Consider the following 9,593-nt stretch of genomic DNA (forward strand, 5'->3'; position numbering starts at 1 on the left):
TACTGATTCACGTTTTTATAAAGCAGAAACTGACACACCATTGTAAAGCAATTATACTCTAATGATGTTTAAAAGAAAAAAAAAAAAACCTTTTCTCTCTTGCTGGCTGCCCCATTCCTGATCCCTATGCTAGAGAGAGCAGACGTTTGTTTTGGCTGGGTTTTGTTATTGCTGCTGCTGTTGTTGTTGTTCTTATTGTTGTTGTCATTGTTGTTTTGTCTGTGCCTTTTGGCTTTTCTCTCACTAGCTGGCTTCAGCTCCAAGCCTGGGCGGGATATACGATGCAGAAAGAAAACCCAGGGAGCTCACCACCATGTCTTTCCTCTGGTTCTGAGATCCTTAGTGGTTCTACCTTCTCCTGCCCACATTGCAGAGTCTTATGATTATTTTATATATGGCCCCCAGGGTTATAAGTTGTACTTAGAGAGAAGAACAGGGAAACGTACACCCACTCTATTTTCCCTGAAGCAGAATTGTCTATATGAATTTAATTATAAATTCTGATCTTTAGCATCGGTCTGAATTTAAAATTAAATTTAAATTCAATTTGAATCCAACTGAATTGTATTTTAGAAGAAAATTAGAATTTAATATAGCACCCAACAGAAAGAAAAGATCCAGCCTCATCCACCAGAACACTGGCACTAGTTCCCTCCACCAGGATGCCTACGCAACCCACTGAACCAACCTTAGTCACTGGGGATGGACACCATAAACAACGGAAACTACAATCCTGCAGCCTTCGAAAAGGAGACACCAAAGTAAGTTAAGCAAAATGAGAAGACAGAGAAACACACAGCACATGAAGGAGCAAGGCAAATCCCGACCAGACCTAACAAATGAAGAGGAAATAGGCAGTCTACCTGAAAAAGAATACAGAATAATGATAGTAAAGGTGAACCAAAACCTTGGAAATAGAATGGAGAAAATACAAGAAACGTTTAACTAAAGAGCAAACAAGCAGAGATGAACAACACAATAAATGAAATTTAAAATTCTCCAGAAGGGATCAATAGCAGAATAACTGAGGCAGAAGAACGGATAAGTGACCTGGAAGATAAAATGGTTGAAATTACAACTGGAGAGCAGAATAAAGAATAAAGAAGGAAAGGAATTGAGGACAGTCTCAGAGACCTCGGGGACAACATTAAATGCACCAACATTTGAATTATAGGGGTCCCAGAAGAAGAAGAGAAAAAGAAAGGGACTGAGAAAATATTTGAAGAGATTAGAGTTGAAAACTTCCCTAACTTGGGAAGGAAATCATTCATCAAATCCAGGAAGCACAGAGAGTCCCACACAGGATAAATACCAGGAGAAATACGACAAGACACACAGTAATCAAACTATCAAAAATTAAATACAAGGAACAAATATTAAAAGCAGCAAGGAAAAAACAACAAGTAACACATAAGGCAATCCCCAAAAGTTTAACAGCTGATCTTTCAGCAGAAGCTCTGCAAGCCAGAAGGGAGTGGCAGGACATATTTAAAGTGATGAAACAGAAAAACCTACGACCAAGATTACTCTACCCAGCAAGGATCTCATTCAGATTTCAGGGAGAAATTAAAAGTTTTACAGACAAGCAAAGCTAAGAGAATTCAGCACCACCAAACCAGCTTTACATCAAATTCTAAAGGAACGTCTCTAGGCAGGAAACACAGGAGAAGGAAAAGACCTACCATAATAAACCCCAAACAATTAAGAAAATGGGAATAGAAATGTACATGTCAATAATTACCTTAAACATAAATGGATTAAATGCCCCAACCAAAAGACACAGACTGGCTGAATGGATACAAAATCAAGACCCATATATATGCTGTCTACAAGAGACTCACTCAAGACCTAGGGACCCATAGAGACTAAAAGTGAGGGGATGGAAAAAGAAATTCCTTGCAAATGGAAATCAATAGAAAGCTGAACGAGCAATTCTCATATCAGACAAAATAGACTTTAAAACAAAGACTATTACAAGAGACAAAGAAGGACACTACATAATGATCAAGGGATCAATCCAAGAAGAAGATATAACAATTGTAAATATTTATGCATCCAACATAGGAGCACCTCAATACAGAAGGCAAATACTAACAGCCATAAAAGGGGAAATGGACAGTAATACAATCATATTAGGGGACTTTAACACCCCACTTTCACCAATGGACAGATCATGCAAAATGAAAATAAATAAGGAAACACAGGCTTTAAATGATACATTAAACAAGATGGACCTAATTGATATGTATACGACGTTCCAACCAAAAACAACAGAATACACATTCTTCTCAAGTGCTCATAAAATATTCTGCAGGATAGATCATATCTTGGGTCACAAATCAAGCCTTGGTAAATTTAAGGAAATGGAAATCATGTCAAGTATCTTCTCCGTCCAAAGCGCTATGAGAATAGATATCAATTACAGGAAAAAATCTGTAAGAAATAGAAACCCATGGAGGTGAAACAACACACTACTTAATAACCAAGAGGTCACTGAAGAAATCAAAGAGTGAATCAAAAAATACCTAGGAACAAATGACAATGAAGACACAATGAACCAAAACCTATGGGATGCAGCAAAAGCAGTTGTAAGAGGGAAGTTTATAGCTATACAAGGCTACCTTAAGAAACAAGAAACATCTCAAATAAACAACCTAACCTAACACTAAAGCAATTAGAGAAAGAAGAAAAAAAAAAGCCAAAATTAGCAGAAGGAAAGAAATACTAAAGATCAGATCTGACATAAATGAAAAAGAAATGAAAGAAAAGATAGCAAAGATCAATAAATCTAAAACGTGGTTCTTTAAGAAGATAAACAAAATTGACAAACCATTATTAGCCAGACTTATCAAGAAAAAAAGGGAGAAGACTCAAATCAATAGAATTAGAAATGAAAAAGGAGATGTAACAACTGACACTGCAGAAATACAAAGGATCATGAGAGATTACTACAAGCAATGATATTCCAATAAAATAGACAACCTGGAAGAAATGGAGAAATTCTTAGAAATAAACAACCTTCCGAAACTGAACCAGGAAGAAATAGAAAATATGAACAGATGAATCACAAGCACTGAAATTGAAACTGTGATTAAATCTTCCAACAAACAAAAGCCCAGGATCAGATGGCTTCACAGGTGAATTCTATCAAACATTTACAGAAAAGCTAACACCTATTCTTCTCAAGCTATTCCAAAATATAACAGAGGGAGGAACACTCCCAAACTCATTCTACGAGGCCACCATCACTCTGATACCAAAACCAGACAAAGATGTCACAAAGAAAGAAAACTGATGAACATAGATTCAAATATCCTCAACAAAATATTAGTAAACAGAATCCAACAGCACATTAAAAGGATCATACACTATGATCAAGTGGGGTTTACCCCAGCAATGAAAGGATTCTTCAATATGTGCAAATCAGTCAATGTGATACACCATATTAAACAACTGAAGGAGAAAAAACATATGATCATCTCAATAGATGCAGAGAAAGCTTTCGACAAAATTCAACACCCATTTATGAAAAATACCCTGCAGAAAGTAGGCATAGAGGGAACTTTCCTCAACATAATAAAGGCCATATATGAGAAACCCACAGCCAACATCATCCTCAATGGTGAAAAACTGAAAGCATTTCCACTAAGATCAGGAACAAGACAAGGTTGCCCACTCTCACCACTCTCATTCAACATAGTTTTTGAAGCTGTAGCCACAGCAATCAAAAACGAAAAAGAAATAGAAGGAATCCAAATCAGTAAAGAAGAAGTAAGGCTGTCACTGTTTGCAGATAACATGATACTATCCATAGAGAATCCTAAAGGGGCTACCACAAAACTACTAGAGCTAATCAATGAATTTGGTAAAGTAGCAGGATACAAAATTAATGCACAGAAATCTCTTGCACTCCTATACACTAATGATGAAAAATCTGAAAATGAAATTAACAAAACACTCCCATTTAACATTGAAAGAAAATGAATAAAATATCTAGGAATAAACCTACCTAAGGAGACAAAAGACCTGTATGCAGAAAATTATAAGACACTGATGAAAGAAGTTAAAGATGATACAAATAGAGGGAGAGATATACCATGTTCTTGGATTGGAAGAATCAACAATGTGAAAATAACTCTACTACCCCAAGCAATCTACAGATTCAATGCAATCCCTATCAAGATACCACTGGCATTTTTCACAGAACTAGAGCAAAATATTTCAGACTTTGTATGGAAACACAGAAGACCCCAAATAACCAAAGCAATCTTGAGAATGAAAAATGGAGCTGGAGGAATCAGGCTCCCTGACTTCAGACTATACTCCAAAGCTACAGTAATCAAGACAGCATGGTACTGGCATGAAAACAAAAATATACATCAATGGAACAGGATAGAAAGCCCAGAGATAAACCCATGCACATATGGTCACCTTATCTATCATAGAGGAGGCAAGAATATTTAGTGGAGAAAAGACAGGCTCTTCAATAAGTGCTGCTGGGAAAACTGGACAGCTACATGTAAACTAAAGAGATTAGGACACTCCCTAACACCATCCACAAAGATAAAGTCAAAATGGATTAAAGACCTAAATGTAAGGCCAAACACTACCAAACTCATAGAGGAAAACATAGGCAGAACACTCTATGACGTAAATCACAGCAAGATCCTTTTTGACCTGCCTCCTAGAGAAATGGAAATAAAAACAAAAATAAACAAATGGGACCTAGTGAAGCTTAAAAGCCTTTGCACAGCAAAGGAACCATAAACAAGATGAAAAGACAACCCTCAGAATGGGAGAAAATATTTGCAAATGAAGCAACTGACAAAGGATTAATCTCCAAATCTTACAAGCCACACATACAGCTCAATATCAAAAAAACAAACAGCCCAATCCAAAAATGGTCAGAAGACCTAAATAGACATTTCTCCAAAGAAGATATACAGATTGCCAACAAACACATGAAAGAATGCTCAACATCATTAATCACTACAGAAATGCAAATCAAAACTACAATGAGATGTCATCTCACACCGGTCAGAATGGCCAACATCAAACAATCTACAAACAGGGCTTCCCTGGTGGTGCAGTGGTTAGGAGTCCACCTGCTGATACCGGGGACATGGGTTCGTGCCCCCGTCTGGGAGGATCCCACATGCTGAGTTGCGGCTGGGCCCGTAGGCCCTGGCCGCTGAGCCTGCGCGTCCGGAGCCTGTGCTGTGTGGCGGGAGAGACCACAGCAGTGAGAGGCCCACGTACAAGAACAACAACAAAAAAAATCTACAAACAAAAAATGCTGGAACGGGTGTGGAGAATAGGGAACCCTCTTGCACTGTTGGTCTGAATGTAAATTGATACAGCCACTATGGAGAACAGTATGGAGGTTCCTTAAAAGACTAAAAATAGAACTGCCATACAACCCAGCAATCCCACTACTGGGCATATACCCTGAGAAAACCATAATTCAAAAAGAGTCATCTACCAAAATAGTCATTGCAGCTCTATTTACAATAGCCAGGACATGGAAGCAACCTAAGTGTCCATCAACAGATGAATGGATAAAGAAGATGTGGCACATATGTACAATGGAATATTACTCAGCCATAAAAAGGAGTGGCACATAATGGAATATTACTCAGCCATAAAAAGGAACGAAACTGAGTTATTTGTAGTGAGGTGGATGGACCTAGAGACTGTCTTACAGAGTGAAGTAAGTCAGAAAGAGAAAAACAAATACCGTAGGCTAACAGGTATATATGTAATCTAAAAAAAAATGAAAAAAGAAAAAAAATGGTCAGAAGAACCCAGGGGCAGGACGGGAATAAAGATGCAGACCTATTAGAGAGTGGACTTGAGGATACGGGGAGGGAGAAGGGTAAGCTGTGACAGAGTGAGACAGTGGCATGCACATATATACATTACCAAACGAAAAATGGATAGCTAGTGGGAAGCAGCCGTATAGCACAGGGAGATCAGCTCGGTGCTTTGTGATCACCTAGAGGTGTGGGATGGGGAGGGTGGGAGTGAGGGAGATGCCAGAGGGAAGAGTTATGGGGACATATGTATATGTATAACTGATTCACTTTGTTATGAAGCAGAAACTACCACACCATTTTAAAGCAATTATACTCCAATAAAGATGTTAAAAAAGAGAGAGACAAATACCATATGCTAACACATATATATGGAATTTAAGGAAAAAAATGTCATGAAGAAGCTAGGGGTAAGACAGGAATAAAGACACGGACCTACTAGAGAATGGACTTGAGGATATGGGGAGGGGGAAGGGTAAGCTGTGACAAAGTGAGAGAGAGGCATGGACATATATACACTACCAAACGTAAGGGAGATAGCTAGCGGGAAGCAGCCGCATAGCACAGGGAGATCAGCCCGGTGCTTTGTGACCGCCTGGACGGGTGGGATAGGGAGGGTGGGAGGGAGGGAGACGCAAGAGGGAAGAGATATGGGAACATATGTATATATATATAACTGATTCATTTTGTTGTAAAGCAGAAACTACCACACCATTGTAAAGCAATTATACTCCAATAAAGATGTTAAAAAAAAAAGATGTTAAAAAAAATTAAGTTTAGCTTTGAGTTTAATACATTTATCTTTGATTAAAAATTATAATCACAAGAAACAAGCAGTTCTCTCTGAGTATCCATTTTCAAATACACAGAACAAACAAACATGTGGCTTGAAAAAATAGAAAATAACATTCAGAACATTCCCAGATAAATCAAGAATAATTAAACGAACTTCATCATAGGTAAAACCCAAATTTTGTGTTGCTATGATAGTTTCCTGGGGATAGTGTTCAGTCCCTAATTTTGGATGTTTTTCCATATTTCTAAGGTATATCTGCTTTGTTGAGTTAATATTCAGAAATATACACTTCATCTTCAAAATAAAAATGATTATGCCTGTAAAAGCTGCTAACATGACAATCAGGAAGTCCAGTAAATGTGGCAGATTGGTCATCTGGTAATCTCACTGATTTTAGGAGAGACGCAAATTTTGTGGTCTCCCAGCATCACAAAACTTAAAAGGGAAAATTCTGAACAAAGGGGCTCTCTCTGTCTCTCCACGCCACTGTTCATCTGTGAAAATGCATGGAAGGAGGAGCTCACTGTTGGCCAAATGAGACAAATGGATTCTGAACCTCTTACTGTGGGTCACTCTTGTAGATTTTGTGTGTTTATGGTCTTTCAGACGTTGATCAATAGTAATGAGAGCTAATATTTCGGGTAGGCATTAGCTCTTTGCTATTTAGTGTAGATAATGCAGTAAATGCTTTGTAAACATTGTCCCATTTAATCCCTACAACCCCCCTATTATTATCCTCAGTTTGGCCAATTGGGAATCTTAGGCTGAGAGAGACTAAGTACTTTGCCCAAAGTCACACAGCTAAGAAGTGGTAGAGCCAAGTTTCAAATTAAAAATTGCCTCTCTTAAATATTATAGTGTCATTTGGGGGCTCCTGGCAACTTTCCAGACATATTTATCGAAGGCACCAGAATATCTTGAGAAGTCAAGCCCTGAACAAACTGGCTGTGAATAAATTAGCAGGCATCTCCTGCAGTTCAAGGGGCTTTACAGGTCCACATACTGTATGTAAACTCGGGTTTTAGGCTGCCATTGAGGACCTTTGATCAATGACCAAGTGATATTTGTTGGATAGGCAGAGATTGATTCAAAAGGAGAAAGATGGAGCTATATTTCCACACCATAGTGTGAAGAGTGGTCTCTTGGGTCCCTCCTACTTTTTACCCCAAATTCTATCAGTAACCAAAAGGGTTGCGGGCTGCATCAATATGAAAACAAGCCATTTCAGTGAAAAATACTAACTTGGTGCTATGGAATTATGAAAACCAAGATTGGTTGTTCAAATGAATCTCTGTTTCTAACTCTTCATATGGGAGATAGCTGAAGCTCCACCCCCGCCCCCTGCCCCACATCTGCACTCTTACTCCCTTGAAGCTCTCAGCTTCCTGAAGTGACTAGAGGTGAAATTAGTTGTGACCTGGAGGTATTAGTCAGGCTAGCTGCCAAATATCTAGGTGAAAACCTGGCTATATTTAAGCCATGGTGGCCAAAAATACTCCCCATTAAACCGAATTAGGAGATAATTTGGTGACCAGACACTGGTTTGGCAATCATTATGCCTCAAAGGTTCCACTTAAAGTGAATCTATTTGAGAGTGACAACTTTGAGAGCAAAGATGGTGTCTTATACACCTTTGCTTAGTGCTCCTGTTGTGGTCCCTTTCACATGGTTGGTGACCCAAAAAGTTATTCCTTGGGAGACACGTAAGTACAAGCACAGTTTACTGCCCAGCAACAAGCACCCTGATAGACAAGCACAGTGAAAGATTGTACAGGAAGTCAGCCAAAATGGCAGAAGAAGGACCTCTGAAAATTCTCTCCTCCCTTAAAGCAATGAGAAAACTGGCAAAAATGTTCAGAATCAATGTTTTCAGAGCTCTAGAAATTCACCAAAAGTATGCAACAACCACAGGTATATTTATTCTACAAAAACAGCTGAATCTCGGTAGGAAGAGTGAGCTAGGTGGCATTTCAACTAATCCTGTTCTCATGCCCCTCTATCCAACTCTGTGGTAGCTTTGAATACTAACAGCCTGCAATCACGGTGAAAACCGGCCACCTGGCAGCCACCAGAGGGAGCAGAAATGGCACGGGCCTCCTGCAAAGCCTCATTCCCAGAGAACTGTCATTATTTGACCTGTCTGGTCGTTCCCTGGAAGACCCCACTTGGGTGGCTGTCTCTGACTCAGAGCTTACCCAGTTTGAAATTCCTTTTCCCTGAGGGCATTTGTCAAAAACATTTAGAGCCACAAACAGAACCCAACAATATGTTAAAGGAATCATACACCATGATGAAGTGAGACTTATCCCAGGTGGGCAAGGATTTTTCAATATCCACAAATCAATCAATGTGATACACCACATTAACAAACTGAAGAATATAAACCACACGGTCATCTCAAAAGTTGCAGAAAAAGCTTCTGATAAAATTCGACACTCATTTATGATCAAAATTCTCCAGAAAGTGGGCATAGAGAGAACATACCTCAACATAATAAAGGCCATTTATGACAAACCCACAGCTAACATCATACTCAATGGTGAAAAGCTGAAAGCATTCCCTCTAAGATCAGGAACAAGACAAGGCTGCCCACTCTCACCACTTTTATCCAACATAGTTTTAGAAGTCCTAGCCACAGCAATCATAAAAGAAAAAAAGAAAGAAAAGAAATTCAAATTGGAAAGGAAGAAATAAAACTGCCACTGTCTGCAGATGACTTGATGCTATACATAGAAAACCCTAAAGACACCACCACAAAACATCTAGAGCTTCTCAATGAATTTGGTAAAGTTTTAGGATGCAATTAATATACAGAAATCTGTTGCATTTCTGTATACTAACAATGAAGTATCAGAAAGAGAAATTAAGGAAACAATCCCATTCACCATCACAACAAGAAGAATAAAATACCTCGGAATAAACCTAACTAAGGCGGTAAAAGACCTGTACTCCAAGAACTATAAGACGCTAATGAAAGAAATTGA

Source organism: Lipotes vexillifer, unplaced genomic scaffold (assembly GCF_000442215.2).
Source record: "Lipotes vexillifer unplaced genomic scaffold, Lipotes_vexillifer_v1.1 scaffold2051, whole genome shotgun sequence".
NCBI lineage: Eukaryota > Metazoa > Chordata > Mammalia > Artiodactyla > Lipotidae > Lipotes > Lipotes vexillifer.